General features: G+C 35.5%; 1 pseudogene across 1 annotated transcript in view; it reads right to left on the bottom strand.

The window, feature by feature from the left end:
• Positions 1-960: 960 nt before the first annotated feature.
• LOC149202541 (uncharacterized) overlaps positions 961-26,989 on the bottom strand; it is a 103,077-nt pseudogene continuing 77,048 nt past the window's right edge. The window contains exons 5-19 of the transcript XR_016253692.1: positions 15,909-16,070; positions 15,653-15,724; positions 15,407-15,478; positions 15,204-15,272; positions 14,878-14,949; positions 14,551-14,622; positions 14,343-14,414; positions 14,174-14,245; positions 13,951-14,022; positions 13,732-13,803; positions 8,682-8,753; positions 8,497-8,568; positions 6,356-6,365; positions 5,514-5,964; positions 961-5,379 (exon numbers count right to left, since the gene is read on the bottom strand). The product of XR_016253692.1 is annotated as an uncharacterized LOC149202541 (transcript). The remainder of the gene's footprint in view (positions 5,380-5,513; positions 5,965-6,355; positions 6,366-8,496; positions 8,569-8,681; positions 8,754-13,731; positions 13,804-13,950; positions 14,023-14,173; positions 14,246-14,342; positions 14,415-14,550; positions 14,623-14,877; positions 14,950-15,203; positions 15,273-15,406; positions 15,479-15,652; positions 15,725-15,908; positions 16,071-26,989) is intronic.

Here is a 26,989-nt window from a genome sequence, read left to right as displayed (position 1 = left end):
TTGCTCATTTCTTTCATTGGGCAGTATTGTTTTCTTCCTGCAACTTTTCCAATTTGGCTTGGAGTTTACCCAACAACTCCTCCTTGGGAGTCAAGTTTGTCTGTGATTTCTCCATGGATTGTATGCACCTTGCTTCAACTCAGTTCATGCTTTCACAAGTGAGATGGGCAACTTGAACACACCGGGTCTATATCATTGCAAGTTTTTCTCTCATGGTGGAAAGAAACTTTCTTATTGGATCCTGGGCTGCAAGCTTTTATTGTCTCTCTTCAATTTCATAATTTCTTGGAGTTGCTGTTTTTTCTCCAAGTAATTCTTGGATCTTGGACTTCTTTGCTTTAAGCTGGTTCTTTCTTTTTCCTTTCCCGTGATCTTTCTACAATCAACTGTGGAGCTGTAACTTTGTTGCCAGAGGATCAAAGAATAGAGATGAAAGCACAACGCTTTTATTTGAAAACAGACTTCTCTTATAACAAAAGAAAGAACTGCCTTGGTAACAAAATGATCACTCTGGGCAACCTGAACGAACTGTCTTTTCAATTCGAGCAAGATTATCAGAATATCACCAAGTGTCATAGACTTTAAAATAAAATACAGATACTGAACACTTAAGTTAAACAAACATAAACCTTAAAAATGCTGAAATCACTAGAACCTAAATCATACAATGAGAATTTTCCACCATTCCAAAGAGTGGCATTCAAGGTCTGCAGCAGTATTAGTGCCAGAGCAAAAATTTATCATATATAGGGTCATTTATATACAGGGAATATCTACTGCACTCCATGCTTTCGAGGACCAACCATTCCTGCTAGCTGCAGTATTAGTATGAGTCTTGAGAACGGTCTGTCATGCATAAGAATCGTTGCCCTCTGACAGCAGAATCAATGTAAACAGGGTTTTTATGGTATCCAAAATAATGCAGGAGCCTCCTTGGTTCATGGGCAATCCTGCACAGCCAAAAACAATTTTTGCTTCCAGTTCAAATTTTGATAAATTCTCCCACTAATCTTAGCTGAGCTCAGAATTTTTATGTTGTGATCGGGATTTAGTTATAGAGGTCATACCCTGTATTGAATTCTGGTTTTTTTCAACACTCCCAGGGGTTGCATCACGTTTTGAACGGGTTAGAATCCATGAGAAATATACTATTATAGTGCCCAGGCAAGAATATGCATATGCATACTCCATTTTAAATCAGAGCCCTTCTTTTTTCTAAAATCAAGCAAGTTTGGAAACAGGGACTGATTTTTAGAAGGTTTCCTAAAAGTTGTTTCACAAAGTGAAGAAGTTATTAAGCAGATTAGATCATAATATCTATTCTTTATGGATTGGCAGTAGTCAATGTACCTCCAGATGTGCACAACTTGACAGCAAAAATTATGCTGTTCAAAGATTCAAAAGTGGAGAACAATATCAAGGGAAAGGAAAAAAAATCCAAATATCATGAAATTAAAGAAGCAGGATATGAAGGCAAAGATAGGGAAGCAGTTGCAATCATCCAAAGCTAGAAAAGCACTTGTAATCAGCATGTCAGTTGTAGGCAATATTATTCCACATGTGCAGAGTGCCAGAAAAACATCTATTCAAAAAAAACTATGTTAAAGGCGATCATACAATCGTTAAGGAAGAAAGTAAGTTAAGAAAATGGCAGAAATGACTACGTACATGCAACTGCTAAGAAAGATCCATTTATAGTAGAATGATATTTAATTAGGTTCATGACAGTGGAAATTACTAGGTCTTAAGCTTACCAATTATGTATATAGTGCAGTCTTTGGAAGGCATAGACCAGCACAAGCATTTCACAAATTGTCAATATAAGTCTTTAATAGTTAACAGATCCATGGCAATAACTGGATATGCTGAATGACATAAATGGTGATCAAATATATTGATGATGGAAGAATGAATACATGTATTCAACCCTTGACATCATGATTCCATTGAGTATAGCATAATTAGGTACACAAAGATGCCCTTAAGCCTTATACCAAAAACTTATAGGAAGAATGTTTCCAAACAAAAGCTTTCTTGGAAACAATTTCCAGCACCTGCCCTCAAGTATTCATCAATTGTAAGAGGCTCTCTCTCTATAAAGCAACATTACCAGACCTGCAGGGCTTGACCTGGACTTGCTGGCCCAACCTGGCTCGCCCACCAAAACAGACCAAGGCAATGCAGCGCAACTCAAACTTGGCGCTAGTGAGTTTGACTCACATTGACTTGCAACTACTCACAGATCAAACTCTAACCCACAAATATTTGGAAAGCTTTTAGTGGGTCAACAAGTTAGACTCATGAACCCATAAAAAATCTTGTTGTCCCTAATTATATAAACCACAATTCATCCTTTGTATCGGCTGAGTTTTTGTGGAGTCCAAGTCAAACTCGTAGTTTTTGCCTCACTAAATTTTTTCATCTAACCAAGTTTTGTAACACTGCTTTAGATGTTCAAAAACTCGTTGTCCCTCATTATATAACCCACATAGCTGAGTTTTCCTAGAGGCTAGAGTCCAAGTCAAACTCTTATTTTTTGCCTCACTGTGTTTTTCACCAAGACAAGTTTTGTAACACTGTTTTCACCAAGGCTCCTTAAATTCTCTTATTTCATTCTGAATCTAGTTTTGGTCTGTTTTTTCTGCCCTGGAAGAACCAACATGCAGTGTTAATTGGTTCCAAGTGTTTTCTTATTTCTATTACTAATAGTGGGTGCATTCCTCCAAAGAAATATATCGATAACACCTTCATAATTTTGAACTTTGATTCCTGTGAGGCTGCAAAACACACTTAGTTATTGAAATTTGATACCTACTTTGGATTTTATGTAACACTTTAGTTATTGAAATTGGATACCTGCTTTGGATTTCAGGTAACGATGGATTACTTGATAGTTATGATCACTGCATCTCTCCATTACCAGGGTGATTTTCTTGCTAAAAAATGGTGATATTGCACACACAGAGACTGTGAAACAGGGATGGATCCCAAGCTTGAAGGAACTAAGAAATATTGTTCACTTGGCCTAATCACATGCCATCTTGGTGAATGTAGGCTGCAAGAGCCCAGATCAACCTGATGATCATATTTATAACAACAATAATATAGGAGTTTACAATGTTGAAGCAGTAAGAGATTGGGAAGTAAGCAACCCTACGTAACCTGTAGACAATACATAATAAATTTGTGGTTTGAGAGAAAAGCTGCTATGACAGATTGCTCGGAACAAGTCACATTTGTTTTAGGGTGGAAAGTGTGGAGGGGACAATCTCCAGGTGAATGTAAGACCTAGGGTTTAGAATCTAGATGGCTCTGTGCTAGTTTATTTCTAATTGAAAAGCAAATGGGCATTCCCTACAATTGAGAGCTTGTGTAGTGGGTTTGACAATAAGCTATTCAATTTTAGGTTGGTATCGGGATCCATTGCCAGTTATAATAACAGGTAAAGATGGTTTCTTGATGTTTTATTGTTTTTCTTGTAATTCTGATCCATTATAGTAACTTAAATTTCATCTGGTCAATTAGTGCTTTGTATCGCAATCAAGGGTTTAAAGACTTTGATTTGAGAAGAGGCTAAGGCTAAACAAAATTTTATCGTCAGAGTACTTCACCGTGATGCCCAACTTACAAACTGGAGTTGTAGCTGTAGTTATGATGAATCTGGTCAAATTCTTTTTTCAATGGATACTTCATAACTATTTATTCGGCAGTAATGCCATCTGCGTCATGACCTTGTTTAAAATTTTAATCTAGTTGAACACAAATATTAAAAGATCAAATAAAAGAAGACTAGCAACCCATTTTTTACTCAATGCAGGTGTTAAAACAAAAGAACAAACTGTTCAGTACTTTAGCTCCAATAATCCCTAGTCTGGTTATAAAACAACAGCGAACTAACAGGAAGAAAATTGCAGGTAAAAAATGTGGAAAAACCCAAAGAACAACAAATTTTTTTACAAAAATGTGAAGAAACTCCCAAATTATTAAAAAATTTAGACTTCTGTGATCCATAACATTGTTTAGAAAATCTTCGGCAAAATCACATAACCAATCTTTTGTCGACGCGTTTCGAACCAACCAGTGTGGTTCATCGTCAGGATAAGTTGGTTCGAAACGCGTCGACAAAAGATTGGTTATGTGATTTTGCCGAAGATTTTCTAAACAAACTCCCAAATTCTCAGGTATTTTCATTTTTCTTTGATATTGGCATCATTGACCATGATCAAACCAAGATCAAAATTTGAGAAACCTGATCGTTATAACTTATGACAACTGCATATCAGGTAGCATTGATACTCCATAAAGCTCTGAAGATCGTATTGAAGAAAACAATTTATTTCATCAAGCATCGGTGACAACCATTTTAGTTTTTTTCTGGCCAAACAATTTATGAGAGATTATTTTGACCTCTTCCACACATGAGGAAAAGTCCCTTGTCAGTTCCTAAGTTCCACTAAGTTAATGTTCTTCTATAGTCTGAACTGCTTGATAAAGACGTTTACAAGAATATTGATGGCTATAATTCCAACATTGTAAAGACCTTCCCAATAGAGACATCCACAACAACATTGGCTATGAACCTTCCCTTTCTGGAATATTGATTTCCCTCAAGTTACTATTGCATCTTTTTAAGTTGTAGTGGTACTTCTTAAAGAGCAAGCTCCTAAAGTTGAGATGCTGAAACCATATTTGGAACCAAACAAAAGGTAGAACAAAAATTATTCAATCCTTAACACCAAACCTTGAAATGTTAACAGAACAACTTTTATCACAGTTACTATTATCATCAAGCACTGCCTAGATTAGAGCATTGACCATTTAGTAACAAAACCAAATACCATCGATCATCTAGTAGGTACAATAGAAAACCATGAAGTAGAATGAAATGGATCAGATAACAACAACATCTAGTAGTTGCTAGGTTATAAACTAAATAGCATGGAGTAGAATATGAAATGAAATAGGCCATTGTGACTCAAAAAGTTACAACATGCAAAGAATAATATTCACAAAATAGGGTATGTTAATATTCACAAAATAGGGTATGTGTCTAATTTACAAAATAGGAACTGAAACACTATAGTGAACTTAAGTCTATTCAGATGTTGAACCACTATGGCAGTTACTTTTGGCACATCCCAACAATCTCCACCTTGACAACAATTTTCCCAACTATGATATCTCATGTAGTTGTTGTTGGGTTGATAGTGACTGTAAGAATTTTGAAACTTCATTCATGGTTGGACGGTTAGAAGGCTGCCCCCTTGAGAAAAATAATGCAAGCTCCAGTACCTTTCTAACCACCGCAATATCTGTGCAAGTTGCTACTATTTCTGAGTCCACAATGTCCATAATCCTCTTGTCTACTTCAAATTGTATCTGCATTCAATGCCCATGTTAGTTAAACATACATTAGTTTTTCTTTTTCTTAGTCAATGCAATACTGCTAGACAAACAAACTCGACAATTCACAATTAAAGCAGATCCATATAATCGAAATCGTATTGTCTTACCAATTGAAGCAAATTAGAGTCATTATCCACAGCTTTCCTCCGTGTTATGAGCTCCAAAAGAACAATGCCATAACTGTACACATCAGATTTCTCAGTAAGCTTCAATGTCCTTGCATATTCTGGGTCAATGTAACCAATGGTACCCATTACATCGGTAAAGGTGTGGGTTTCAACAGAGGGGATACACTTGGCAATGCCAAAATCTGCCAAATGTGCTTCAAAATTCTCATCCAAGAGGGATGTTGGAAGTCTTTACATCTCTATGAATAATACGTGGGTTACAATCATGATGCAAATATGCTAGACCTTGTGCAGCTCCAAGAGCAATCCTTAAACGAGTATTCCAGTCTATCCTATTTGAAGATCCAACATAGAAAAAACATTGTTTAGATTCTCCAATTAGACCATTCCAAACATTAACTATATATGAAAGGCTGGTTAGAATCTCTTGCTATCTTACATAACCTTTTACATATAAATTTCTCGACAAATTTTTCCATACAGTTTACTTACCATGTAAGATGTCCTTCAAACTTCCATTAGCCATTTAGTCATAGAACAACAAGTTTCCATGTGGAGAAAGAGAGTATCCCAGCAAACTAACAAGATTCCTATGCTTGATGCTTCCAACAGTATTTAACTCAGCTTCAAATGCATGCAAGTTTTCTGGATACTGTGTATGCATTCTCTTAATGGCAATTGCCTCACGGTTCCTCAAAACACACTTATAAACTAGGCTTGTAGCACCAGATCCAATTATATATCTCTCATTCAAATTTTCCTTGGTTCTCATGATGTCTTCATATGTGTATCCTGTCAAGTCCTTCTAGAATATTATTAACCTTGGACAATCTGCATAAGAGAAAAAAAAAAATCATTAGCCAGAAACATAGATATTGATGTTGAAAGAACACTTTTATTCTCTAATATTATTTAAAGAAATAGGAAATGAAGCACATTACCTTCCATTTTTCTTTTTGATACTTTACTAAATGGCTTACACTGATTTGCACAATTGAGTGCAATCATGATCACAAAAAATAGTCGATTTGCATAATAGAAGACTATCATGATGGCACAAAATACTATCACTAACCCCAGTGAGATGCAAACAATCACTGGTGTTGAGAGAGAAGCTGTCAATTTACACAATCAAAACATTACAATTATAAACAAAGATAACTTGAAAGGATTGTCTCAAAACGAAACATTGTAAAATTTAATTCTCTTTTCAGTTTTCACCTTTTGATTGTTTGGAGTATATCTGACAATGTGATCCAGTCCAATTGCCACAGAGATCTGGATTTCCTAAAAAGCTAAGGGAATAATCATTCTCATTAGACAAATGAAAAATACCACTAATGTTAGGAAATAATGATGAATTTTATTTAGAAAGAAATGGTTCCATTATATCTACACCTTGCTGAGGTAAACCTTGTAAAGTTATTTATTGTAGGAATATCTCCAGACAAATGATTATTGGAGAGATTTCTGTAAAACAAATGGGCCATCTTTAGTTCAAAGTCTTGAATTTCAAAAACTTGAAAGACTAACATATTTGTAAGTGTTCATAGGCCATACTCAATGGAATTACCTATTGCACAAGAAATTATTGAATAGAATTACGAAAATTCATAGTAACTAGTACATTATGTTTCCACTTTACAGGGATCTTTCCTCAAACAATATCTATGGAATGATTCATGTAGTGCTCGAACTTATGAGTCTAGACACATTGTAAGTTATTCTACTATACTAGTTAAACTTTCAAGGATGCTCTTAAATTATATGTAGAAACAAAACTTCTCTAAAGGGATCACATGTATTTTGATTGATATGTGATTTAGGGACCTTTCTAACAATAACATTTATGGACCTAACTTGGGAGTTGATAGAGCTTCAGAACATCTTCTTAAATTGTAAGTTTAATTATTGAAAAAAATTCTATATTTGTAAGCCATGAGTAATGCTTTATGGATGAGAGTTATATTTATTTTGTGCTCTCTATTGGATTATGATTGCAAGGAACTTAAGTGGAAATAATTTGAGTGGTTTTATCCCAGCGAAATTCATAAACCTAATAAATATCGTGCATATGTAAATCCTCTACAGTTGTTTGTAGCCTACAAATTAATGATATACGTGTGTTCTCTAGTATGCTCTAGTCATTTGAAGAAAATAGTAACTTTGTGTTCTTTTTTTTCAATGCAGAGACCTTTCTTTCAACCAATTATCAGGTCCTATTCCTCGAGAATTTGGAGATCTACCTAATTTAGTCTCACTGTATGTTCCTTGGAGTGATTTCTAAATAAAAATTTCATGATAGATTCAGAATGTCAAGTTCTTGAAGATTTTGCAGCTGATTTATTTTTCATTAAGTGTTCACACATACATGTACTTAAATATTAAATACACAGAACCTTTAACTAGATTTGCAGCAAAAAAATTAATAAAACCACACACACAAAAATGACACAATATGTACCTTGGAAACCCTGAAGGGAGAAACTAGCAAGAGTGATTTTCTTATTCAGTTTGAGAGAGAAATTTGAAAATGAAATTACATAACAATAGGACCTGAATTTGTTTTGTCCGAGAATGACAACAATCATAGATTGATATATATGATTTCAATCTATGATATATATCAATCTATGATTGTTGTCATTCTCGGACAAAACAAATTCAGGTCCTATTGTTATGTAATTTCATTTTCAAATTTCTCTCTCAAACTGAATAAGAAAAACACTCTTGCTAGTTTCTCCCTTCAGGGTTTCCAAGGTACATATTGTGTCATTTTTGTGTGTGTGGTTCTATTAAATTTTTTGCTGCAAATCTAGTTAAAGGTTCTGTGTATTTAATATTTAAGTACATGTATGTGTGAACACTTAATGAAAAATAAATCAGCTGCAAAATCTTCAAGAACTTGACATTCTGAACCTATCATGAAATTTTTATTTAGAAATCACTCCAAGGAACATACAGTGAGACTAAATTAGGTAGATCTCCAAATTCTCGAGGAATAGGACCTGATAATTGGTTGAAAGAAAGGTCTCTGCATTGAAAAAAAGAACACAATGTTACTATTTTCTTCAAATGACTAGAGCATAGTAGAGAACACACGCATATCATTAATTTGTAGGCTACAAACTAGTGTAGAGGACTTACATATCCACGATATTTATTAGGTTTCTGAATTTCGCTGGGATAAAACCACTCAAATTATTTCCACTTAAGTTCCTTGCAATCATAATCCAATAGAGAGCACAAAATAAATATAACTCTCATCCATTAATGATTACTCATGGCTTACTAATATAGAATTTTTTTCAATAATTAAAACTTACAATTTAAGAAGATGTTCTGAAGCTCTATCAACTCCCAAGATAGGTCCAGAAATGTTATTGTTAGGAAGGTCCCTAAATCACATATCGTTCAAAATACATGTGATCCCTTTATAGAAATTTTGTTTCTACATATAATTGAAGAGCATCCTTGAAAGTTTAACTAGTATAGTAGAATAACTTACAATGTGTCTAGACTCATAAGTTCGAGCGCTACGTGAATCATTCCATAGATATTGTTTGAGGAAAGATCCCTGTAAAGCGGCAACATAATGTACTAGTCACTATGAATTTTCGTAACTCTATTCAATAACTCCTTGTGCAATAGGTAATTCCATTGAGTATGGCCTATGAACACTTACAAATATGTTAGTCTTTCAGGTTTTTGAAATTCAAGACTCTGAACTAAAGATGGCCCAATTGTTTTACAGAAATCTCTCCAATAATCATTTGTTTGGAAATATTCCTACAATAAATAACTTTACAAGGTTTACCTCAGGGAGGTGTAGATATAATGGAACCATTTCTTTCTAAATAAAATTCGTCATTATTTCCCAACATTAGTGGTATTTTTCATTTGTCTAATGAGAATGATTATGCCCTCAGCTTTTTAGGAAATCCAGATCTATGTGGCAATTGAACTGGATCACATTGCCGGATATACTCCAAACAATCAAAAGGTGAAAACTGAAAAGAAAATTAAATTTTACAATGTTTCATTTTGAGACAATCCTTTCAAGTTATCTTTATTCATAATTGTAACGTTTTGATTTTGTAAATTGGGAGCTTCTCTCTCAACACAAGTGATTGTTTGCATCTCACTAGGGTCAGTGATAGTATTTTGTGCCATCATGATAGTCTTCTGTTATCCAAATCGACTATTTTCTGTGATCATGATTGCACTCGATTGTGCAAATCAGCGTAAGCCATTTAGTAAAGTATCAAAAAGAAAAATGGAAGGTATTGTGCTTCATTTCGTATTTCTTTAAATAATATCAGAGAATAAAAATGTTCTTTCAACATCAATATCGATGTTTCTGGCTAATGATTTTTTTTTCTCTTATGCAGATTGTCCAAGGTTAATAATATTCCAGAAAGACTTGACAGGATACACATATGAAGACATCATGAGAACCACGGAAAATTTGAATGATAGATATATAATTGGATCTGGTGCTACAAGCCTAGTTTATAAGCGTGTTTTGAGGAACCGTGAGGCAATTGCCATTAAGAGAATGCATACATGATATCCAAAAAACTTGCATGCATTTGAAGCTGATTTAAATACTGCTAGAAGCATCAAGCATAGGAATCTTGTTAGTTTGTTGGGATACTCTCTTTCTCCACATGGAAACTTCTTGTTCTATGACTAAATGGCTACTGGAAGTTTGAAGGACATCTTACATGGTTGATGGTAAGTACAATGTATGGAAAATTTTGTCTAGAAATTTATATGTAAAAGGTTATGTAAGATAGCAAGAGATTCTAACTAGCCTTTCATATATAGTTAATGTTTGGAATGGTCTAATTGGAGAATCTAAACAATGCTTTTTCTATGTTGGATCTTCAAATAGGATAGACTGGAATACTCGTTTAAGGATTGCTCTTGGAGCTGCCCAAGGTCTGGCATATCTGCATCATGATTGTAACCCAAGTATTATTCATAGAGATGTAAAGACTTCCAACATCCCTCTTAGATGAGAATTTGGAAGCACATTTGGAAGATTTTGGCACTGCTAAGTTTATCCCCTCTATTGAAACCCACACCTTTACCAATGTATGGGTACCATTGGTTACATTGACCCAGAATATGCAAGGACATTGAAGCTTACTGAGAAATCTGATGTGTACAGTTATGGCATTGTTCTTTTGGAGCTCATAACACGGAGGAAAGTTGTAGATAATGACTCTAATTTGCTTCAATTGGTAAGACAATACGATTTCTATTATATGGACTTGCTTTAATTGTGAATTGTAGAGTTTGTTTGTCTAGCGGTATTGCATGGACCAAGAAAAGGAAAAACTAATGTATGTTTAACTGACATGGGCATTTGAATGCAGATACAATCTGAAGTAGACGAGAGGATCATGGACATTGTGGACTCAGAAATAGTAGCAACCTGCACAGATATTGCGGTGGTTAGAAAGGTCCTGGAGCTTGCATTATTTTGCTCAAGGGGGCAGCCTTCTAACCGTCCGGACATGAATGAAGTTTCGAAATTCTTACAGTCACTATCAACCCAACAACTACATGAGATATCATAGTTGGGAAAATTGTTGTCAAGGTGGAGATTGTTGGGATGTGCCAAAAGTAACTGCCATAGTGGTTCAACATCTGAATAGACTTAAGTTCACTACAGTGTTTCAGTTCCTATTTTGTAAATTAGACACATACCCTATTTTGTGAATATTAACATACCCTATTTTGTGAATATTATTCTTTGCATGTTGTAACTTTTTGAGTCACAATGGCCTATTTCATTTCATATTCTACTCCATGCTATTTAGTTTATAACCTAGCAACTACTAGATTGTTGTTGTTATCTGATCCATTTCATTCTACTTCATGGTTTTCTATTGTACCTACTAGATGATCGATGGTATTTGGTTTTGTTACTAAATGGTCAATGCTCTAATCTAGGCAGTGCTTGATGATAATAGTAACTGTGATAAAAGTTGTTCTGTTAACGTTTCAAGGTTTGGTGTTAAGGATTGAATAATTTTTGTTCTACCTTTTGTTTGGTTCCAAATATGGTTTCAGCTTCTCAACTTTAGGAGCTTGCTCTTTAAGAAGTACCACTACAACTTAAAAAGATGCAATATTAACTTGAGGGAAATCAATATTCCAGAAAGGGAAGGTTCATAGCCAATGTTGTTGTGGATGTCTCTATTGGGAAGGTCTTTACAATGTTGGAATTATAGCCATCAATATTCTTGTAAACGTCTTTATCAAGCAGTTCAGACTATAGAAGAACATTAACTTAATGGAACTTAGGAACTGACAAGGGACTTTTCCTCATGTGTGGAAGAGCTCAAAATAATCTCTCAGAAATTGTTTGGCCAGAAAAAAACTAAAAATGGTTGTCACCAGTGCTTGATGAAATAAATTGTTTTCTTCAATACCATCTTCAGAGCTTTATGGAGTATCAGTGCTACCTGATCTGCAATTGTCATAAGTTATAACGATCAGGTTTCTCAAATTTTGATCTTGGTTTGATCATGGTCAATGATGCCAATATCAGAGAAAAATGATAATACCTGAGAATTTGGGAGTTTCTTCACATTTTTGTAAAAACCTTTGTTGTTCTTTGGGGTTTTCCACATTTTTTAGTTTGCAGTTGTTTTATAACCAGACCAGGGATTATTGGAGCTAAAGTACTGAACAATTTGTTCTTTTGTTTTAACACCTGCATTGAGTAAAAAATGGGTTGCTAGTCTTCTTTTATTTGATCTTTTAATATTTGTGTTCAACTAGATTAAAATTTTAAACAAGGTCATGACGCAGATGGCATTACTGCCGAATAAATAGTTATGAAGTATCCATTGAAAAAAGAATTTGACCAGATTCATCATAACTACAGCTACAGCTCCAGTTTGTAAGTTGGGCATCATGGTGAAGTACTCTGACGATAAAATTTTGTTTAGCCTTAGCCTCTTCTCAAATCAAAGTCTTTAAACCCTTGATTGTGATACAAAGCACTAATTGACCAGATGAAATTTAAGTTACTATAATGGATCAGAATTACAAGGAAAACAATAAAACATCAAGAAACCATCTTAACCTGTTATATAACTGGCAATGGATCCTGATACCAACCTAAAATTGAATAGCTTATTGTCAAACCCACTACACAAGCTCTCAATTGTAGGGAATGCCCATTTGCTTTTCAATTAGAAATAAACTAGCACAGAGCCATCTAGATTCTAAACCCTGGGTCTTACATTCACCTGGAGATTGTCCCCTCCACACTTTCCACCCTAAAACAAATGTGACTTGTTCCGAGCAATCTGTCATAGCAGATTTTCTCTCAAACCACACATTTATTATGTATTGTCTACAGGTTACGTAGGGTTGCTTACTTTCCAATCTCTTACTGCTTCAACATTGTAAACTCCTATATTTTTGTTGTTATAAATATGATCATCAGGTTGATCTGGGCTCTTGCAGCCTAATTCACCAAGATGGCATGTGATTAGGCCAAGTGAGCAATATTTCTTAGTTCCTTCAAGCTTGGGATCCATCCCTGTTTCACAGTCCCTGTGTGTGCAAAATCACCATTTTTTAGCAAGAAAATCACCTTGCTAATGGAGAGATGCAGTGATCATAACTATCAAGTAATGCATCGTTACCTGAAATCCAAAGCAGGTATCCAATTTCAATAACTAAAGTGTTGCGTGAAATCCAAAGCAGGTATCAAATTTCAATAACTAAGTGTGTTTTGCAGCCTGACAGGAATCAAAGTTCAGAATTATGAAGGTGTTATCGATATATTTCTTTGGAGGAATGCACTCACTATTAGTAATAGAAATAAGAAAACACCTGGAAACAGTTAACACTGCATGTTGGTTCTTCCAGGGCAGAAAAAACAGACCAAAACTAGATTCAGAAAGAAATAAGAGAATTTAAGGAGCCTTGGTGAAAACAGAGTTACAAAACTTGTCTTGGTGAAAAAAACAGTGAAGAAAAAAAATAAGAGTTTGACTTGGACTCTAGCCTCTAGGAAAACTCAGCTATGTGGGTTATATAATGAGGGAAAACGAGTTTTTGAACCTCTAAAGCAGTGTTACAAAACTTGGTTAGATGAAAAAATTTAGTGAGGCAAAAAACTACGAGTTTGACTTGGAATCCTCAGTGGAGAAAGTCCAGCTAGTGCATCATCATTGCAAAAGCCTTGTACAAGCTCCAAGATGGACGAATTAGGCAAGCGCCATGCACCTCAAAATGTCTGGGAATCAAGAGGAATAGTTCCATTTAGATTGTTGCTCTTCACATTGCTACAAAAGACAAGTGAATAAATAAACTCAATATTATTAGATAGTTTCAGACAATGTTCCATAATTTCTTCAATGTTCTTAAAGGTTATACCACTTACAAGTGATTAAGAGCAATGCATGAACTAATGTTTTCTGGAATCAAACCTTCAAGTTGATTTTTGGATAGATCCCTGCCCCAAAAAAATGATTACTCAATATTGTTAAATACTTATAGCAAGAAACCACAATATATCAATGAATAATGTTAGTGTATAATTAGGTTTTGAGATTTTTTATCATTTTTGTGTCCACTTTTTCACAAATGTATAGACACAAACTTACAAATGAATCAAGTTTTCCAACTTCCCCATCTCAGGTGGAATTTGTCCTGTAAGTTGATTACCATGTAGATGCCTGCATAACCATATGAGCATGGCTATTTCTTATCATGCAAATACAAATTATGTTACATATTAGAACACACAACAAAAGATGTAATTTAAATCCTTACAGGGACTCGAGACTTTTCATGTTTCCCAATTCTGGTGGAATAGATCCTGTGAGATTATTACCAGACAAATCCCTGAGAAATACAAAGGAAAGAACAAGAAAATCAGTGTCCTGGGAATTTGACTATGAAAGCAGTTTATGTTCCAAATTTAACGACTACAATGGACCCATAGTGTAAAATTCAATGATTAATTATGTAAGCAACTCACAAATGTAGAGTTTCATCCAAGTTGCCTAGGATAGGAGGAATTGTTCCAGTAAGATAATTATCACACAAATTCCTGTAATACGTAATAAATATAAATGTGTAAGAGCACTAAACATAAACCATCATTAGATAATCAACTTTTGGTAACGCAAACCATTCATCAATGAAAGAATATAGAATCTACATAAAACTAACAATGCCAATATCCAAAAGCATTCTGCATTTTTATTGAGCTAGGCTTGGATACATTTTTAGCGTAGAGAGGTTATTTATGAATGGATTAGAAGAAATTCTGGACAAGCTAAGATCCTACAAAAAATATACTCACAGAACAAGAAGAAGCCGCATGAGACCAATAGCTTCAGGAATCCTTCCCGTCAGCTTGTTTCCATGTAGTGCCCTATGAAAACCACCTCAAAATTAGGCTATGGGGACTAACACAAACAAAAAATAATACCATGGATCAAATAGTACAAACCTACAACTAATTACAATTCCTGGGTAACCTACATGATGTCATATCCTTACTTATTTAACAAAAAAATATTGATACTTATTCATTTTGATTATAACATTATTCCACAAGAAACAAGATGGATCAATAACAACATGGGATACTAGAATTTAGTTACTCCTACAAATATATACACTTACAAAGTTTGCAACTGTGGAAATTGATTGTTGAAAGGAATCTCTCCTGTAAGTTGATTGTGTGACAAGTCCCTAATAAGAACACCAGCCGCAATCCAACAAGAAATGATTGAGTTACAAGTATGCACCATAAGAGTCTTCCATCAAAACATACATATCGACCCATTTGTTCATTTATAGACTTCTTAGGGAACCAAAAAACGTACAAAACTAAGAAACTTCTACAATCACCAATATTATCAGGGATCGTCCCTGTCAAGTTGTTCCTCCCCACATCACTGCATAATAGAAATCAAAGTCTTTAAAGATCAGAAACATTTGAGCTACAACCAAGAATCATTTATGCAAACTCTCTTAATGCACTAAAACTATTGCATCAAGATAGCATTTTAAAAAGAAATGTTCTAAAAAATATCATATCTACTCTAGAAGACAAATGCATTGTGACTTACAACAACTGCAATCTTGTCAATTGACACATGTCAGGAGAGAGAGTTCCAACTAGTAAGTTTTGTTGCAACACACTGAAAATCATAAGAAAATGCTTAGTGAGAAAGAAGCTCCAAATTTAGTTTGCATAGGTAAGAATAATATTGATTAACTTGAAATCTTCCTCGAAAACTATTGAATCAATAATAAGGAAAGGATGATATGATTTGATTAAAAGAGAACAATAGTGATGCACTCATAAAGGATTCAGATTCTTACATAACTTCCAAAACTTCATTCCAGTAGATGTTCCTAAGGATCTTCCCACTTAATTGATTTTGTGCCAAGTTCCTTAACACAATACAATACATAACTTCCAAAACTTCATTCCAGTAGATGTTCCTAAGGATCTTCCCACTTAATTGATTTTGTGCCAAGTTCCTTAACACAATACAAAAGCATTGTTAAATGAAAATGTCTCCATACTTTATACATCCTATACAGTTTTGAAGTAAAAAGTAGCAAGGAGAGTAGAATTGAAACTAGCACTCCCCCCAACTCACCAACTCCTTGAGTTTGAAAGCTTGGTTAGCATCTTGTATCTCATGAAAAAATATTGTTTCTTTTACATAATATTTACCATTTTTCTTGAGAGCAAATAATAAATTTATCTTAAACTAGAGACTTTGAGTGTTGGGATAAGATGAAATTTGTTAACCAACTTCTAGTGGATGTTTCAATTTTTGGTTCACATATACATGGTGCACACAAAAAATAAAAACACAAAATACATGGAGAGAATAATAAATGTAATTCATCAAATAGTATGTCGTGACAATACATCAAGTGAGCCCAAAATGGGATAGCTAGTGTGTTACATCATATTTTGTATGGGGTGTCTAATGACCAATTTCATGACACTTAACAAGACGACACTTACGGAATCTCTATGCACCAATTGCAGATCATGGGCATTATCATGTTGCACATATTATTCATTTCCATTCACATCCCCTTATCCACTTACATTTTTCCACTTAGCACATTCCCTTAGGTGGGACACTCCACTGGGTGGTCCACGTGCATTTTTGATTGGTATTGTTCAAACCTTGTTGAAGGCTAAGTGACTTGAGTTAATTTTCCCTACCTTTGGAATTTTTTGCACACTTCCTTAGAGTGCACTATCTATTATGGGGAATATTTTATGGTTATCTAACTTGGTCAATGTCGACTTAATGCACATTCTCATATGGATTACTGTTTTAAGATGGTTGTTGAGCCTTGGAGACCACTTTTTGGACCAATATGCTATTTTTGGAGTTTTGGAGGACACAATACTAAGTGAGTGTATTCTATTATTTGATTGAATGGTTTCAATCATTTAGAAGCTTCCTCCTAGGGTGCCCCTCTAGTGGAAACTATTTTATCATTTTTGTTGGATAAAGGACTCTTGGGGTGCACTTGATCTCTCTTGGAGCTCTCATGTGGATAGATATAATACTGTTTGAAGACTAATTCATGTCTATGTCACATTATTTATTGTTTGACATATAAAAATTGATCACTATGATGTGATTATTTTATTGTAAGGTGGCAAAACCTAGAACTCTGTAAACTAGAGGCTCTCCTTGTAATGGTTGTTGAAAGAGTGATCACATTTTGGAGCAACAAAATTTTTCTTATGTGCATGTCCTTAAATCTATTGCTTTTCATGTTGTGTAAGGCTAGTATATGAGTGAATTATTGGAGATTGAAGATTGATTTGCAAGTAGGGAGCTAAGCAAAGGCCATCCAATTAAGAAGACTAGTTCAAGTGGTGAAGATCATTTAGGTGTGAAATTTTTATCTAGTTTCTTGTCACTTGTTTATTTTCTATTATGTTCTTGTTCCTTTTAAACCAATAATAAGTAGAACAAGGAGAATCTAAGCATGAATAACGAGGGTGAGCTTTGAAATTAACATCTTAGGAGTTATTTCCTGACATTTCTATACTTTATTTTTCAGCCAAGTAGGGTTAGTGTAGCATGCACTTAGGTAGCTTTGAAATGAACAAGGTTCATTTACTAAGAAATATATAACATAAGAAGGATAGACAACTGAAATTCATAAAGGACAAAATACATAACCATAATGAATAAGTTATGATCAATGATATACAAAAAACTTTGTGATGGTATATATACACATTGATGGCTCATAAGGAGAAAGGTTATGTTAGGTTGTGACCCCTAGTAAATATCATTAGTAGTAGTATATTTGCTATTTTATTTATATATTTTTTATGTTCTATTGTGTTTTCCATCCCTTCAAATATGCTTTGTCCTCAAAGGATTTTATGGAAAAGCTCGATGTCTTTGTTTAGGCTCATAATACCTTCTCATTATTATCTATTCTTGAAGTTGTGATGTTTGATGATATGAGTTACAAGCATTGAGCATAATTATCTTATTGTAAAAGGGTCAAACCACCCTAATTCAACTTTTTGCAAAATTGTGGTAACTACTTCTCTGATTTGGGAAAGGATAAGATTCCATGCTTGAACTTCTCTTCAATATAGTAGGATCTTCCCTTCGCTTCTCATATTGATTTCGTCTACTAAGTAATACAATGATTTTTATAATTAGGATGACAATAAGGCATCTTTATATTTGGTTTCTTGTTTTTGGAACCTTCATCTTTGGAAGTTTCTCTAGCATTTATTCTTGTGACTTATTTTCACCTTTTAACTTCTTAATATGTGTGATCAAGTTTTAAAGTATTTTGATGAGGGAGTTTTTAAATCTAATCTTATTGTAATTTTTTTTATTGTTATATTCTTTTTGTTGTAGCGAAATATCCAAAAAAAGTCCGATCATATGAAAATATCCAACACTTCCATCTAGGATGAAGTAAGAATTATGTCAACTTCATTTTTTATATAGATTTAACATTGAATTGGGCTATGAATTTGTAGTCAGCTAAGTCACCTGACACAGGGATTCGAGATTCGACGGATACGGGGATTCGTGTGTCGGATACGGACACGTTGACCCCCCGGAACAGGACACGTTCGGATACGTTATATATATATCTATATATATATATATATATATATATATATATATATATATCAAAAATTAGATATTTCTTACACAAATTCTCATTCATGATACAAATTCATTGATTCAAACATAGATCTTCATCTAGATCTAAGTTTTACAAAGTAACATTATGCATACAAGATTACAAATACAATTGTGACATAAATGATAAATTATAAATTTATAATACATATTCAATTCATCAATGATCCAATAGCAGAAAGACAAGATAGTAAGATAGCGATATTATAGTTTTCTCATTAAGTCATCAAAATCAAAATGTGTTACTATTTACATAGGTAGTGCAATGCCAATGGCAAATACAAATAGCAAATACAAAACAACTACAAGTCTACAAGCCTCAAGGCAGTAGGTAGCTCATGGCTCATGAGTCATCAATCCTCATAGTCATCATCAAAATCAGCATCATTGTCCTCATCAATGTGGAAAAAGTCGAAGTCGGGATTAATTCGGCAAGGGTCCAAAAGTTGAAAAACTCGTCAAAGTTGGGAGTTTTTTGAAAAAGTCGGCAAAAAGTCGACAAAATTAAAAAAACACAAAATTATTCATTTTTATTTTATTTTTTTTAACATCTAGAGTATCCACAACATCAAATAAATGCATTTCCACATAAACATGTAAAGAAAGCTAATATATAATATGTATATGAAGTCTAATGCTACATCACATATCAAAATAGTGAATCAACTCCTGAATTTTGGGTCTTGTCTGAGTCTCAACTCTCAAGAGTCAAAATATCAACAAAAAATATAATAAATGTATATCATGAGTCATCTAAAAGTCATCAAGTAATCAGTCACTGAGATCCTCTTCCCCTTTTAATTTTTGTTTCCGCTAATTGTATTAAGAAATAAGTCATGCATTTATTCAGTAGATTGTAATCTGCTTGGGTAATAAGGTGTCAGGTGGTAAGTCCAATGAAAATTAAGAGTGAGTATCACAGTAGATGTGAAAATTAACGCTTGGTGACTCCAAGCTGCTTATTTTCTGAGAAAACAATAGATGTCAGATTACTAACCTAGCCTTGGCATCTATTATTCAAAAACTCTTGGAGGTAAAATCCACTTCTGATACATAACCTTTGCCCACATTTACAGGGAGTTCATCACTAAAGAAGATTCCCTTTCAAAACGTGATCTCATTGTAGGAAGGATCTTTGTTGTCACGTGATTTCACAGGTACTTTGTTCCTGTCTGAAAAATGGGTTCTTTTTTGAGGCACTGGTTTTGTTTTTTTTGGACAGGTTGTTGCTATTTGATCTTCATGACCTCCTCTTTGTTGTTTCTTCTGGAAGCATTCAACAACTGTAACAATGTTTTTGATGGTGTGGGGTTCTTTCTACGGAAGACTGTTGTATGCCTGTCCTTTTGGTACTTTTGTAATCTTTTGAAGGGGCAGTGGTTGTTAGAGTCTGGATCACTGAAAGCCTGGAGGCTTAGCCAATGTATACTTTGCTTTCTAACTAGAAATATGAAGTATAAAGATTTGTTTTTCCTTAGAAAACAAAAACATATCTTAACCTCAAAACTAACAGATTACAAATGAGACTGCTATGCTCGCAAGAAGTATGACAAACAATACAATGCAATAACTTGAAAATGCATGGATGGAAGCTTCAATTTATAGTTTTTTCACCTTTGCGGCCTCTTTATCCGCGGCCTGGGAAGGGAGGCAGACTTTTTGGGTCGACTCCCGATTTAATCGGGAGTATAAGGAAAAAATCGGGATTTTTTCCTTTGTGAAAAAGTCGCCAAAAAGTCGGGGGATTAAATCGTTTAGTTCAAAAAATCGTGTTTTTAGGATTAAATCGGGATTTTTTCTAGACTTTTTCCACACTGGTCCTCATCATCATGGTCACCACTTCTCTCTTCCACTGCATCCTCCTCCTCTGTATCCAAAGTCATCTTTGCATCTGCGGGTGTGGAGGATGACCCCTCTATAGTATCACCATCATCAAATTTGACAGGCTCTAACACTTACCTATTGTTTGAATCTCCTTGAAAATGCTCCCACACCCTTTGCTCCTTGCTCCTAAACACCCACAGTAAACCCACAACAAACTAAACAAATGAATGTGCAAATAGAATAGGGAAATACTTCTTTATAACGCCGCGCAGGTTCTTGATTTCCAGATTCAAAGTGTCCGAAAACTGTGACATGTTCCAGATTCGAAGTGTCCTGGTCGGGACAGGTTTTGGATTCGAAGTGTCCTGATCAGACACGATGTGTCCCGATTTTCGGACACGAATCCATCTGAATCATGTCTGATTCGCCAGATTCGGGACAAGTAGGGCCTAGGGGATGAATCCGGTTTCATAGGTAGTCAACAATTATTAATATATAGTAACTCCTTAATTTCATATTGTTCATCTCTAAAATTTCTTTTCCTTTTGATCATTGATCTGGATTGGATGATTATATTTTTTGTCATCCATCTCGAGTAGTTTCAGCAGTGGGACCTAGTTTGGAGAATTGGGATTAGAAACTATCTAGAGCCAATTTGAGGCTTTAAATGACCTTTTTGGGATAAACTTTGTTACTTAAGCATCACACCCCTTGGCGTTATTCCACACTCGAAGACCTTTGCAACAGTGCAAGAATTGCCTCAATCAAAGTTCAAACGCAAAAATTATGCCTCTTAGAAGTTGACCTATCATGATTGACCACCATACTTTGAGAGAATGACATGTCATCCCCCATTTCTCATGCAAAAGGGGCTAGCCACATGGGCCTTATGAATAATGCTCTAGAAGGGTTGAGTTGTAACTCATATTAAGGGTTGAATGTGTCAAATTTAAAGCTTAGTTGGCTATCGAGATGTGCTATAATTGGGCCACTAGGATGAAAATGGGTTTAATTCTATTCTAGTGCATTTTGTTCCATAGTAGAGCAGAGAAACTGAGAGAGGATAGAGAGAGATAGAGAGAGCAGAACAGAGATGGTTTTTGTTTTGTAGTAACCCAATGGCCACAGGTCTCACTCCTTTGTATTTTCATCAATTCCATTTAGAAAAAAATAGAGTAAAGGAACCTCACTTTCTAGCTAGGTTTCCTCCCAAAAGGGTTTCCGAAGTCATATATGGTGGAGTGGTCATTGTGACTGGTGTGTGTTCATTTTTCACTATTCTCTATTTTTCTCATTTTATCTATTGCATGCATAAGCAAAGAAAACGATAAATTAATAAATCTAGAAATATAAGGAAAATTAACCCTCATAGTATAGATTTCATATTTTAATCCATTTTTCTTAAGATCCATTATGACGAACTATCAAGTGAAATATCCACTATTAGTTTACAGATCATATTAGTATCAGAGTAGGTAACTTTGGATATTTTATGGGAAGTTGCAAGCGATCCAGATTGGTTTAAGCAGACAAACATAACAAATCAATTTTTAATAACCCTCAAGATCTAACAAAGGAGAGATTCACAAGGTTGGAGACCAAATCACAGATATCAGACGAAATATGAACCTCCTTAAAGTGGCTCAAGCAAACAAGCTTGGAATCAAAGAAGACAAAAGTTCCAACTCGGAAGTTAGATTAGAGCGAAAATCAAGGGATCAGGAAGAAACAGAAGACTCTAAAAAAGAATTCGAAAAAGAACATCCCAATTTGAGTGTTATGAACCATTCACAGTCCTTGCTCAAGATGGAAATGAAGGTCGACATCAAGCCATATCAGGGTGAGGTTGATGCTTTGGAATTAAATCATTGGTTGCAGCAATTAGAGGTTTATTTTAATGTTCACCACATACAAGAGGAACAAAAAATTTTGTTTTCCCGTTTGAAACTTGAGGGCCATGCCCTAGCCTAGTGGCAGAGCCATGCAAAAACCTTGAGGCTAGAGAGGGATCCTTCAGTGACTACATAGGAGGATTTTAAAAATCTCATAAAATACCAATTCTACCCTATTGGGTATATAGAGGACTAGTGGATCTGGTGGCATTACCTCAAGCATAGACAGGGGTCGAGTGTACAAGAGTACACCACAGAATTCAAGAAGATAGCAATAATGTTGGATTTCTCTCTGAAGAACCCCGACATACTCAAGTATCTAGGGATTCAACATAGCCATTTGCAAAAGCAAATGATGTTGTACAAACCCAGAACAGTCGATGAGCCTTGTGTACAGGCATAATCCCTAGAAAATATTGGCCATAAGAAAAGGCAGTCAAGTGGTTCAAAGCAAAAGGAACACCAAGAAGCTTCCAAAGAAGGGAAGAAGAAATGAAACGGGGGGGAGAACAAGAAGACAACAACCATAGCACATCAATGCAAAGATCCTAGGAACCACTGCAACCACTATAACATTGATGATCACAAAGAGGTGAAATGTTGAAACCTACATCCAGATTTCAACCCTAAGAACTGAAAGAATGATGTGAGGAAGAAAATGGCCACAAATTCAAGAAATCGGGTGGAAAGCAACTTAGAGATGGATGAAATGATTGTCTACGCATCAATGTAGAAGGGGATGAATTTGAGTAGTGATCCGGATTGGATCATTATATTGTTTGTCATCCATCTCGATGCATTCAGAGTGGAAAAAGAGGAATCAACTCATGGGACCATTTTTACATGTGGAACCTAGTTTTGCAAAATGGGGTCTGAAACCTTCTAGGAAAGTTTTGAGGCATCAAACAACGTGTTTTGGGGGTAAAACTTTGCCGCTTTAGCGCAACACCTTCATGCTATTCTATACACAGAGATCTTTCCAACGGTGCAAAAGCGCGTCAATCAGAGTCTGTATGCAAAAGTTATGCCACTCAGAAACCGGCCTTCCTGTTTTAACACCTATAGTTCAGGAGGATGTCCCATCAGCCCCCATTATTCATGGAAAAGGGGCTAGCCACGTGTTTTTGATGTAAAAGACTCTAGAAGAGTCTATATTGTAACTCTAATTAAGAGCTGATGTAGTCAAAACTAACCACTAGTAGGTTATCGAGTTGTGTTATAACCAAGCCGCTAGGAGGAAGAGGCTTTCCATTCTTTCAAGAGCATTTTGTTCCATAGTTGAGCAAAGATAGCCAAGAGAGATAAGAGGTAGAGCACACAGAGAGGATTTGTGCATTGTAGCAGCCCACGGGCCACAAGCATTACTCCTTTGTACCTGCAGCCTTATTTTCCAGATAGAGAAAGAGAGTGAAGCAGCCTCACCTTCCAGTTAGGTTTTCTCCCAAAAGGGCTTCCCAGAGAGCATATCTTGTGTCTTATGTGTGTGTCAGCTTATTTTGTCATTCTCTACTTTTCTGCATAATTTCTATTTGCATGCATGCACTAATTACAGTTAAATATGCAAATCTAGAATTTTAATAAAACTGTAATAGTGTAAAAATTCAGTGTTTTAATAAATTATTATCAAATTTGTTGTGATGAACTGTCCAATGGAATATCTACGACAGTTTATGGATCGAGTAGCCTTCAATAACAAGAATAGAAGGAGATGACCAAATTCTTCCATATAAAGAAACAATTCAAGAAGACAAAAATTGATCCTTTGTTCGGCTAAGGATGATAGGTGAATCTCATAGTGGTAGATCTAGTTAACAAACTTGGACTGGAGGTTCATGACCGTCCTAGCCCATATCCATTGGGATGGGTCAACAAGGAGGCAAATATAATGGTAACTAGATAATGCAAAATCAAATTTTCTATCAATGCTAATTGTTGGCAATGTTGGCATTGATGTCAAATGGTCATGAGTCATGATGATCCAGGCTTTCCATGGAAATGACCTTTAGACCCTGCATTATCTCTCCTTTTGGCATGAGTGGAGAATGCAATGGGGTTGCTTCTATTAGAAGGCATTTCTTGCTCCACCATTCTTGTTTCTTCTTGAATGCATCTTGACATCAATTCTTCAAACCCTGGAATTCGATCATTGTTGAGGACGGTGGTTCTAAATACATATCACTCAGGTGGGAGTCCTCCAAGGGTGGTGAGAGTAAGTTCCTTGTCAAGAATGACTTCTCCAATCGAGAGTAGATCATTCTTGATCTCAGTAATCCTCAAGAAATAGCATTGAATATCCTCATCCTTGCCCTTCTTAATATCCTTCAACTTATTCTTGAGAAATAGAATTTGATTAGCATTACTAACGTTGAACATGCCGACCAACCAGCTGTAGATCTCCTTGGAGGTCTTCAATTCGGAGATGTAGGCCACCAGATGCTTGTCAATGGAATCCTTGATAATCTTATTTGCTTTGACTTCAACCCTATTGTACCTGGTCTTCGCAGCAGCCGGTGCATTTGAAGTAGGTTCAGGGATTTTACCCAACACATAGTCCATCACTTCTTTTTCTTCCAAGGTCAAATCAAAAGACATCTTCCATCCATGATAGTTAGATTTATCATGGAGCTTGTCTTCAGTCGGGAAGTAGGATGAGGAACCCACTGAACCTTTTGTCCTTGTCCAATTGTCTTTGGTGATTGCTCTTTCACTCTTGCTTGGGCTTTCTCTTCACCTCAACTCTGATTCCATGTTAATTTTAGGCAACAATGGTATGTTCTATGCTTTATAGCAATTTTACTTCAACTTCTTTATTAGCCCAATATCAATATTCAAATTAGCAATCACATCAACATGATAGTAAAATGCAGATAGAACATAAACATAAATAGTAGAAGACAAGCCAAGACAAAAGGACACAAAATGTGGCACCAGCCAGGGACAAACCCCAATGTGGGGAACCCTTGATCAAATCTTCTTTTAGTATTCAATAGTTCAGCAGAGAGAGAGAGTACAATTTACAAATCTGATAATTGATAGCAACAGTAAAAGAGCCCTAACCAGAAAAATCAATGTTGGTCAAAAGGCAGATTTGACCCTCAAAAAATTGGTCAACTTCAGTCAACTTTAGCCTCCAAACAACAAGATGAATCATCCTTCAAAACAACCCAAAAACAACCCAGTCAAAGTTTGGTCAAACAGCCCACCTGCAATCAGCCTTAGCTGCAGTCAACGTTGGTCAACAATCAACGTTTAGCCTCGATTTCTATGCCCAAAAATGTGGCCTGCCCAAACAGAGATAGCCCTCACAAAAACGCAGTCAAAGGAGGTCAATACATGTTGGCCAACACTTGGTCAAACTGTCCAGAAATTTGGTCTCTTGAAATTTCGGCCTCTTGAAATTTCGCTCTCCTGAAATTTCGACCTCCTGAAATTTCAGACGTGTGGAGAGAGAGGCCCAAAAATCCGTACCCAATCAATGAGAGAGAGAGAAGTGTGAAAATGAGTGTGTCCAAATGAGGCTAAGTCACCTTCTATTTTTATGCAACGTTGAGGATGAAAAGGCGTGACTGTTGGGCTTCTGAGCCTACATAAGTTTGTTTGTCGACCTTGACAATTTGACCATAATCAAAGAAATTCATAATTTCATTTGCACGTCTCAGAATTGGATGATCTTTAGGTCAATCCTACACCTCTCGAAGAGAGGAATCCAAGAAAAATATCAGTTGTCATAAATAATATGACCCATGTGGAGTTTGGCCCTAGTTGCCAATTTTAACAATGTTTTTTGCGAAGAAGACAAGGATCAAAAGGACAAAGATCAAAGCAAGATACTTGCTTGCTCTAGCAATCAAGGATACCAAACTCTAGAAGATTGTCTGAGGTATATCTCTCTGTGGAAGAATGTGAAATTCCCGTGGAAGACTACGAAGGTCTAAGGCATAAGTTCTAAGGTTACATTTGAATTTTTTAGGCTGATGTAGAGGTCAAATCTCAACCCTCTTGAGACATTGTCTTTGTGGCATATCTCTGTGGTACATTGCGAGGTCTGAGGTAGATTTGTTAGACGTGTTTCGGCCCTCTTAAAGTCCTTATCTCTATGATACATCTTTGTGGCATAATGTGAATTTTGAGGCAGACTTAGAGGACATTTCTAGACCTTGTTGTAGATCTTCTGTAGACAGAATTGTGGAGGGTTGACTTGGTCCTTGATGGTTGGTCATTGTTACCCACCATTTTGTGGGTGACACCTATAGGAGAAAATTTTCTCCTAGATGGTCCTCAGTCGGCAGCCAACAGCACCTTGCAACCACCAGATAGCTCGATGTGCCATTTCTCCGCCACCTTAGCCAGCCATGTGGTCCCTCGCCCATCTGTTATGATTGTATGTTTGAAGGTGGGCTTGCCAAACTCGAAGGTATGACTTTTCATTGTGTAGTCGGGTATGTTTGTTTACTTGTCATGGATACTTTTGGGCATGGATTAGTGGGGGGAATCAGTGGAAAGAGTGGGTTAGGCCTGTACT

The sequence above is a fragment of the Pinus tabuliformis genome, chromosome 2_1 (genome assembly GCF_031772625.1).
Source record: "Pinus tabuliformis cultivar Carrire ecotype Pingquan chromosome 2_1, CPIR1, whole genome shotgun sequence".
In the NCBI taxonomy this organism is placed as follows: domain Eukaryota; kingdom Viridiplantae; phylum Streptophyta; class Pinopsida; order Pinales; family Pinaceae; genus Pinus; species Pinus tabuliformis.
Note: the sequence above shows the minus strand (reverse complement) of the source record. Positions and strands in the feature narration are given on the sequence as shown.